This window comes from Salmo salar, chromosome 02 (genome assembly GCF_965601325.2).
Source record: "Salmo salar chromosome 02, fSalSal1, whole genome shotgun sequence".
In the NCBI taxonomy this organism is placed as follows: Eukaryota; Metazoa; Chordata; class Actinopteri; order Salmoniformes; family Salmonidae; genus Salmo; species Salmo salar.
In genome coordinates this window covers 91,758,049-91,768,587 of record NC_138292.1, presented here as the reverse complement: position 1 = coordinate 91,768,587, position 10,539 = coordinate 91,758,049, and the positions used below count along the sequence as shown (strand labels likewise).

General features: G+C 40.7%; 1 long non-coding RNA gene across 1 annotated transcript; it reads right to left on the bottom strand.

The window, feature by feature from the left end:
• Positions 1-249: 249 nt before the first annotated feature.
• On the bottom strand, positions 250-6,071 carry LOC123733245 (uncharacterized). Its single transcript, XR_014382366.1, has 2 exons — positions 5,505-6,071; positions 250-2,954 (listed from the first exon to the last, which is right to left on the bottom strand). It is a non-coding gene; the product is annotated as an uncharacterized LOC123733245 (long non-coding RNA).
• Positions 6,072-10,539: the final 4,468 nt, after the last annotated feature.

Sequence of the window (10,539 nt, the reverse complement as noted above, 5' to 3'; positions counted from 1 at the left end):
GAATTTAAAACAAACTTTACACCCACTACATATTTGCATCGAACCATACTTCTGACATGGATCATTTTGACCCCAGAGTCATATCTTTTATCATAGCCAAAATGTGGTTTATTCAATTCTTCCAATTTTTCATGACTTTGTTAATCAACTTGTTCTTAATAAATCTAAATCATGGTTTAGTGTTTCTGTATCAATATGGACTTATAACAAATTCAAATCCTTTGGAGTCATTTTGACCCCAGCCAAAAGCACCTTTGATAAATAGGACGTTTATTTCAAATCAAAATCAAATCATATTTTATTGGTCACATACACATGTTTAGCAGATGTTATTGCGGGTGTAGCGAAATGCTTGTGTTTCTAGCTCCGACAGTGCAGTAATATCTAACAAGTAATATCTAACAATTTCACAACATATACACACAAATCTAAGTATTTGAATGTAGGTTTCTCTGTATACATGATCCATCCCACCAGAGGGTGGAGGGGCACCTGTATCAGTGGTTTTGACCAGATTGACACACAGTATAGTGCCTTCCATGTGCTCTCCTAAGATTGGACTTTTCTATGTCACATGACAGTGTATAAACTTTGATTTAATTTGATCATGTACAAAACTGCGGTAGAAAAGTAAAGTATTCAGACCCCTTCACTTTTTCCATATTTTGTTACGTTACAACCTTATTCTAAAATGTAATATTTTTTCCCGCTCAATCTACACACAATACCCCATAATGACATCACAATACCCCATAATAACAGCACAATACCTTAATAATGACATCACAATACCCCATAACAACAAACCAAAAACAGTTAAGACATTTTGGCACATTTATTAACTTAAGTATTCAGACCCTTTACTATGAGACTCCAAATTGAGCTCAGATGCATCCTGATTCCATTGATGATCCTTGAGATGTTTCTACAACTTTATTGGAGTCCACTTGTGGTAAATTCAATTGATTGGACATGATTTGGAAAGGCACACGTCTGCCTATATAAAGTCCCACAGGTAACAGTGGATGTCAGAGCAAAAATCAAGCAATGAGGTCAAAGGAATTATCTGTTGAGCTCTGAGACAGGATTGTGTCGAGGCACAGATCTGGGGAAAGGTACCAAAACATTTCTGCAGCATTGAAGGTCCCAAGAACACAGTGGCCTCCATCATTCTTAAATGGAAGAAGTTTGGAACCACCAAGACTCTTCCAAGAACTGGCCGCCCAGCAGAACTGAGCAATTGGTGGAGAAGGGCCTTCGTCAGGGAAGGGACCAAGAACCCGATGGTCACTCTGACAGAGCTCCTCTGTGGAGATGGGAGAACCTTCCAGAAGGACAACGATCTCTGCAGCACTCCACCAATCAGGTCTTTATGGTAGAGTGGCCAGACAGAAGCCACTCCTCAGTAAAAGGCACATGACAGCCAGCTTGGAGGTTGCCAAAAGGCATTCAGGCCAAAGAGTTCATTCTTGGTTTCATCAGACCAGAGAATCGTGTTTCTCATGGTCTGAGAGTCCTTTAGGTGCCTTTTTGGCAAACTCCAAGCAGGCTGCCCTATGCCTTTTACTGAGGAGTGGCTTCCGACTATGGTAGAGTGGCCAAAGGCCTGATTGGTGGAGTGCTGCAGAGATGGTTGTCCTTCTGGAAGGTTCTCACATCCCCACAGAGGAACTCTAGAGCTCTGTCAGAGTGACCATCGGGTTCTTGGTCACCTCCCTGACAAAGGCCCTTCTCCCCTGATTGCTCAGTTTGGCCGGGTGGCCAGCTCTAGGAAGAGTCTTCCAAACTTCTTCCATTAAAGAATGATGGTGGCCACTGTGTTCTTGGGGACCAATGCTGCAGACATTTTTTGGTACCATTCCCCAGATCTGTGCCTCGACACAATCCTGTCTCGGAGCTCTAAGGACAATTTATTCAACCTCATGGCTTGGTGTTTGCTCTGACTTGCATTGTCAACTGTGGGACCTTATATAGACAGGTGTAATCATAAACAATATGATTTCATGCGGCATAAACAAAAACACAAATTCTCAGTCAAAAATATAAGTCAGAATACAGCCTTTCTATTCTCTCATTTGATTTCAGGTTCTCTGAATGTCCTTCCACACAGAGAGAGAGCAGTGGTAGGACTTTTATCTTGTGTGTCCTCTTATGCTCCTTCAGGCTCCCTACCTAGGTAAAACTCTTTCCAGACTGGGAGCATTAGAAAGGCTTTTCTCCTCTCTATCCTCTCATGAGCTTTTAGGTCCAGTATTCGTGAAAATCTATATTTACACTGGGAGCAGAAAATGCTTTCCTCCTGTGTGTATTCTCTCATGAGCTTTCAGGTGCCCTATCTGAGTAAAACTCTTTCCACTTTGGGAACATTGGAAAGGCTTTTCTCCTGTGTGTATTCTCTCATGCCTTTTCTGGTTAGCTAACACGGCAAAACTCTTTTCACACTGGGAACATTGGTAAGGCTTTTCTCCGGTGTGTAGTCTCGCATGCTTTTTTAGGTTTCCTACAGTAAAACTCGTTCCACAATGGGAACATTGGAATGGCTTTCCTCCTTTGTGTATTCTCTCATGTTCTTTTAATTGCCCTATCTTAGTAAAACTCTTTCCACACTGGGAACATTGGAAAGGCTTTTCTCCTGTGTGTATCCTCTTGAGCTTTTAGGTCCCCATCCTGATTAAAACTCATTCCACATTGGGAACAGTGATAAGGCTTTTCTCCTGTGTGTATTCTCTCGTGCCTCTTCAGGTTAGCTAACACAGCAAAACTCTTATCACACTGGGAACATTGGAAAGGCTTTTCTCCAGTGTGTGTCCTCTCATGCAGTTTTAGGTTCCCTAATCAGCGAAAACTCTTTTCACAGTGGGAGCAGTGTTGTTGTCTCACTGGTTTGGGCGTCTCTGGGTCTGGTTCCCCTGAAGGACTCTTCCCGCTGTCAGAGTGAGAGTCTGGTATCTCTCCTGCCAAAGACAAACAGAGTATCCCGTTAAACAGAGACCTGAATGAAACCTCCACATGATAAAACTGTCTTCCTATGAGGTTTAATCTAGACTAGATCCCTCAATAAAAGAGCAGAACTGGTCATCACAGAGTGGCTGTAGTGCTTTGTAGGCTGGGTAAATCCATTTGAATTCAATACATTTTTGGCAGCATCCCTTTTGATTTAAAAAAAAAAAAAAGCTTTCCTTACATGTTGGACTATGGAAGAAGTGGTAAGAAAGTGACTTTTTGTAACTGAATGTAAAAACATTCATGAGATGTACAGTACCAGTCAAAAGTTTGGACACACCTAGTCATTCATGGGTTTTTCTTTATTTTTACTATTTTCTACATTGTAGAATAATAGTGAAGACATGACAACTATGAGTATCTCGTTAAACAGAGACCTGAATGAAAATTCCACATGATAAAACTGTCTTCCTATGAGGTTTAAACACATGGGGTGTGTCTAAATGAAAAGATACACGTCATAACATTTCAACCAATCAATTGGTAGAAAGAAAATACTATTTTTTTTTTATATCTGGGACATACAACATACATGCAATCAGACCGCTTTTTACACATTTTGTTACGTTACAGCCTTATTCTGATATGGATGACATTTTTTGTAATGATCAATCTTCACACAATACCTCATAATGACATAATAATACCCCATAATGACATCACAATACCCCATGAAAGTCAGAAGAAAGTTTAGAAATGCTTGCATACCAGTAGGTTGTATCTCTGTAGGACATGCCAGTAGGCTACAGTAGGTTGTACCTCTCTAGGTTATGCCAGTAGGTTACAGTAGGTTGTATCTCTCTAGGTCATGCCAGTAGGTTACAGTAGGTTGTAACTCTCTAGGTCATGCCAGTAGGCTACAGTAGGTTGTAACTCTCTAGGTCATGCCAGTAGGCTACAGTAGGTTGTATCTCTCTAGGTTATGCCAGTAGGTTACAGTAGGTTGTAACTCTCTAGGTCATGCCAGTAGGCTACAGTAGGTTGTATCTCTCTAGGTCATGCCAGTAGGTTACAGTAGGTTGTAACTCTCTAGGTCATGCCAGAAGGTTACAGTTGGTTGTATCTCTCTAGGTCATGCCAGTAGGTTACAGTAGGTTGTAACTCTCTAGGTCATGCCAGTAGGCTACAGTAGGTTGTAACTCTCTAGGTCATGCCAGTAGGTTACAGTAGGTTGTAACTCTCTAGGTCATGCCAGTAGGTTGTATCTCTCTAGGTCATGCCAGTAGGTTGTATCTCTCTAGGTCATGCCAGTAGGTCACAGTAGGTTGTAACTCTCTAGGTCATGCCAGTAGGTTGTATCTCTCTAGGTCATGCCAGTAGGTCACAGTAGGTTGTATCTCTCTAGGTCATGCCAGTAGGTTACAGTAGTTTGTATCTCTCTAGGTCATGCCAGTAGGTTACAGTAGGTTGTATCTCTCTAGGTCATGCCAGTAGGTTACAGTAGGTTGTAACTCTCTAGGTCATGCCAGTAGGTTACAGTAGGTTGTATCTCTCTAGGTCATGCCAGTAGGTTACAGTAGGTTGTATCTCTCTAGGTCATGCCAGTAGGTTACAGTAGGTTGTAACTCTCTAGGTCACTCTATAGAGGTTGTCTCCAGATCGCTACGCATATTCATGCTAGTAGCTTAGCATCTCTAGTAGCTAGTAGCTTAGCATAATCCATCATTATATCCAAACAGCGGCGTTTTGTTCGTGCGTTCTAGACACTATCCTAAAGGGTAAATAAGGGTGGCGAGCATGGCGCAATTCGTGACAAAAAAATTCTAAATATTCCATTACCGTACTTCGAAGCATGTCAACCTCTGTTTAAAATAAATTTTTATGCCATTTTTCTCATAAAAAAGCGATAATATTCCGACCGGGAATCTGCTTTTAGGTAAACAGACAAAGGAAAAGAACGCATTCGGTCGAAGCGGGCACGCGCCTAAGCCCATAGTACTCTGAGTGGCCACTTGCCAAAAGCGATAAAGTGTTTCAGCCAGAGCCTGCCTCGATATCGTTCAGCTTTTTCCCGGGCTCTGAGACCCTATGGAAGCCGTAGGAAGTGTCACGTTATTGCACAGATCCTGAGTCTTCAATAAAAAGAGCCAAGATGAAACACTACTTCTCAGACAGGCCACTTCCTGCTTGAAATCTTCTCAGGTTTTGGCCTGCCATATGAGTTCTGTTATACTCACAGACACCATTCAAACAGTTTTAGAAACTTTAGGGAGTTTACTATCCAAAGCCAATAATTATATGCATATTCTCGTTACTGGGCAGGAGTAGTAACCAGATTAAATCGGGTACGTTTTTTATCCAGCCGTGTCAATACTGCCCCCTAGCCCTAACAGGTTAAGTCACTTTTTAGGAACGGAACGGAGAAGACAAGGGGTAGCTTGTTCTCTACGTCGTCTGATTCTAGACATATCAGTCATCATCCCAGGGCCCTCTGTTGAAGAGGTATTGACGAGCCAACTCCGAATATCCAAAGTTAAAAACGAATTGAAGACGGTACTTACTGGTGTTAATCAGATCTCCTGTCTCCTCCTCTTCATCTTTCAATGTGACAGTAATCTCTCCTTCCTTCCTTCACTCCAAAAACGGCATCCTCCTCTTTTACTCTGAACGCATCTTCTTCTCTTTCACTGTAACGTCTTCCTCTTCTTTAACTGTAACGTCTTTATCTTCTTCTTTCACTGTAACAGCCTCACCCTCTACTTCTTGTTTTACTGTAACATCCTCCTCTTCCTTCTCCTCTTTCACGACAATGTTCAGGCCCAGAGCGTTTTTCTCCGTCCAGCAGACCTCCTCTTCTTTAACAGGAGGGGAGTAGTTTAGTGAACTCATGTTCGGCGATGTTAGCTAGCTAGCTATCATTAGCGACTAGGCTAATGCTAACTTAACCAGCCAGCTACTATAGCTGACTAATACAAAATAACGTAATATTAAATAGGTTTACAAGAATATACGACAGACGTGTGTCTAAAACACAGTAGATAATATAGACCGAAAGCGTCTAAATAGCTTGAATCTTTCGGCTATGTTGGCTAGCAAGCTACCGAGGTGGTTGACGAGCTGTTTATGAAGAACCGTCCACTAGATTATACGTCACGCTGGCAGCATCGCCTGAAAGACGCACATCGCCGTCTGCTGACTGGAGGGAAACGCAGTTTAGGATCAGATTTTATTTTCAGACAAAGATTATTTTAAATGGATTTAATTAAATAACACAATTATATTGAGACGTTCAAAGACCTGAATGTGTTGATTGATTAGTGCGACAATTTTTTTTTTTACTACAGCACATTTAAGCCAGTTTCATTCAGTCAAACTAAATCTAAATAAGTTGCCAGCTACTGTCGGTCTATACTGCTCCTACATGGTGTAACAATACATCATGTAGATGTATATAATGAACAGACTAGGTCTATACTGCTCCTACATGGTGTAACAATACATCATGTAGATGTATATAATGAACAGACTAGGTCTATACTGCTCCTACATGGTGTAACAATACATCATGTAGATGTATATAATGAACAGACTAGGTCTATACTGCTCCTACATGGTGTAACAATACATCATGTAGATGTATATAATGAACAGACTAGGTCTATACTGATCCTACATGGTGTAACAATACATCATGTGGTGCATTAAGGCGATGCCGTTAGTGTGACGTATAATCTAGTGGACAACAGCAACAGGGGATTTGTAGATCAGTCAGTCGGCTGCAGTGTCGAACATGCCCAATACCAAACCAATCAGTACATCCCTGCTGACAACAAGGCAGCAGAGTCTACCGTGCTAATGCGTTCCCACTAGATATCACAACCACACAGTATATGAAAGCATGAGGTGTGGCTGACGTTGACAAGCTTGAGCTAGATACCGAGCTAGCATACAAACTCTGTAGCACATAGTGCATTGTGGGTAGTTTAGAAGCTATCCGGAAATAAGTGAAGAAATATATAACAACGCAAAAACATACCTGTTTGTACTTATAGGGAACCAGATCGTGACTACAACTAAATTACTAAGTCTTTAACCGCACTGTGTTGTTACACTGGTGAGTAAAAACTCATGCTTCCTACCCATTAACTTGTCTGAAAATAGAATATACATTTTACTCAACTGCGTTACCCACTCCAGTCAGCAGATGGCGGTCTGGGAATTTAAGGCAATGCTGTTAGTGTGACGTATAATGTAGTGGACGGAACGCTTCTTTCAACTGCAGCAACAGTTATTCAGCCACCTCGGTAGCTTGCTAGACAAAATAGCCGAACCAATAAAGCTCTTTAGACGCTTTAGTGTATATTAGCCACTGTGTTTTAAACCCACTTCTGTCGTCTGGTTAGTTATCCGATTTAATGTCATATTTACGGTGTTGTTGTTATTAGTCAGGTAGCGGGCTGGTTAAGTTAGCATTAGCCTAGCTAGCTAACATCTCCGACCATGCGGTCACTAAGCTACTCTCCTCCTGCTAAAGATGATGTCTGCTGGACGGAGAAAGATGGTCTGTGGCTGAACGTTGTCGTGAAAGAGGAGGAAGAGGATGTCACAATACAAAAACAAGTAGAGGGTGAGGCTGTTACAGTGAAAGAAGAAGAGAAGGACACGTTCAGAGTGAAAAAGAAGGAGGAAGAAGAGGAGGAAACTGGATATCTGGGCCCGGTTTCCCAAACGCATCTTAAGGCATCCAATGGTTCTAACGATGAACTTAGCCATAAGATGGTTTTGAGAAACCGTTCCCTGATTAACACTAGTAAGTACTGTCTTAAATACAGAGGCACAAACTCTGCAGTTGTTGAATTGATGTGTGGTGTTAAAGGGGAAATCTGCAAATGCTACATCCATATTTAGACTTTTCAAATGATTTATTTATAGCTATTGATTCTTGAAGAATATAACACATGCCTCATGAGCTTAGTTCAACTGTTGGGTCCATCAACCAGGGTCCATCAGAACCCCAAATAAGCTTTTTTTACTCCAATGTTTAGAAACAATGTAAACCAACACTGTATAGCCTCAACATGGTTAAAACTATAATGTTTATCATGGATGGTCAGTCCTTGCATCCATCGGTCTGTATTAATTTGAGAGTAGTTACATTTCTCCAACCCCATCATCTTATTACCAAAACAGTGTTTGAACTGCAGGTTGGTTGGTTGATTGACTTGTGTTTTTTTTTAAACTTCAACAAAATGGCTGCCCTGAGACTTGGTTTGGTAAACAGCTGAGGGATGGGGGCTGGAGAAATGTAACCACTCTCAAATTCATAGAGAAGCTATTGTAGCAACCGTAACCCAAAACCTAGCGACCTCGTCAAGAAGTTAAGACATGTTGACGTAACAGTTATAAAGTGTTGGCGAAACATACCTAGATTCAATTATATTAATGAATTGTTTTGAAAGCTTTGTTTTAAACCCTTCTCAAAGTTGGTGCCTTGACGGATTTGTAAAAAACAGTTTGTCATAAAACACTATTTTTTATTTATTTAAATGTAACCTTTGATTAACTAGGCAAGTCAGTTAAGAATAAATTCTTATGTACAATGACTGCCTACCCCAGACGACGCTGGGCCAATTGTGCGCCGCCCTATGGGACTCCCGATCACGGCCGGTTGTGATACAGCCTGGATTCGAACCAGGGTGTCTGTAGTGACGCCTCAAGCACCGAGATGCAGTGTCTTAGACTGCTGCGCCACTCGGGAGCCCCAAAATCATGTTCTAGTGCTGTCCCCAACTAAAATCTTGGTCAACCAAGAGTCATCTGTTCTGGCTCAGTTGGTAGAGCATGGTGTTTGCAACGCCAGGGTTGTGGGTTTGATTCCCACAGGGGGCCAGTACGGAGAAGGAAAAAAAAGAGAAGAGAAATGTATGCATGTAAGTCACTCTGGAAAAGAGCGTCTGCTGAATGACTAAAATGTAAATGTTCTTTCTACCAATCGCTCCATGTGTTTTAATAAAATCAACTATATGTAAGTAACTTGTCTGATGCTTTAAGCATGCTGTTTGATGAAATAATTACAGATACACAAGTTACTTGAGGGAGCCAGTCATCAATATAACCTGACCAGAAGAAGATGAAATTCTTCCCGACTGCCGTTATGCTCCTGAAGTTTTCAGTAATTAACTACACCAGCGGTCATCAAACTTTTTCCATTTAGAGTGCCAATGTATCTTACCAGGGTGGGTATAATTTGTGGAACGTTCCAACAGGAATCCGTTCCAAAAGCTCCGCAAATGTCTAGGCTGCCAACCAACAACGCATACAAAGTCGTATAACGGTAGAATGAGATACCAGGTAGGGAGTGAGCAATGTAATAATGTTTTTCACTCACCACGTTTATCCCGAAAAATGTCTCTTCGTTCTGGTAGCCTCCACCATTCCTCGTTCGTTGGTTTAGTTATTATTTCCGGTGTTCCTGCATTCGCCGGTGAACTCTGTTGCGCCTCAATTAGGGAATCGCTATGGTTGAAATGTAACTAATGACTGCCAGCCCCAGTATTTTATTAGCTAGGTGGATTGTACACAATTGTTACCGATGATACTGTATATACCAGCCTACTCGTATTACAGAAACATACATTGTATTTTGCCATGTTCTCTCTGTGTTAATCCTGGTTCCCAAATATCAGCTAACTTGTGTCTGTGTCGATGTTGTTTAGTTCAACTTGCCAAGTTAAATAAAGATTAAATAAAATAGAACGTATACAATATGCTTTGACCAATTTCAGGTAACCTAAAGATGCTTGATTCACTATAGTTGCTTTTGAAGAACTTTCCAGTCGTTTGTGCTTTACATTACGATTTTTGAACGTCTGTTTATTGGACATATATATTAGTGTCTTATAAAAAAGGGCAACGAATGTAAAGCATCCCATCTGTTTTAAGGTTATAGTGTGTATGTGTGTGGTGTAGTTCCTCTTGATGTCCAGTAGGTGTCATCACAGCTTCAATAATGTCACACCAGGGTCACAACATGTTTTCATGTGTAACCTTACAGTGAAATGCTGACTGACAAGCCCTTAACCAACAATTTCGTTTTAATAAAGAAAAATATGTGTTAAGTAAAATATAAGAAATAAAATTAACTAATAATTAAAGAGCAGTAGTAAAATCAAAATAGCGAGGCTTTATACATAGGTACCGGTTTGTCGAGGTAATTGAGGTGTTCCTTTCAATTCCAGTGGTGTAAATTACTTAACAAAAAATGTTTTTAAACTACTCCACTACATTCCGTTTATATATCTGTTGATTTTGTATCTGTACTTTTACTCTTTCTGTTTCTTTACAACTTGAAGTTTTACTTCACTACATTTCTTAATAAAAAAATGTATTTTTTACTCTATACAGTTTCCCTGGCACACAAAAGTACTTGATCATTTCAAATGCTGAGCCGGACAGGAAAATGGTCCAATTCACACACTTATCAAGACAACATCCTTGGTCATCCCTACTGCCTCAGATCTAGCGGACTCACTAAACACATGCTTCATTTGTAAATTATGATTGTTGGAGTGTTCCCCTGGTTATTTTTTAAATAAA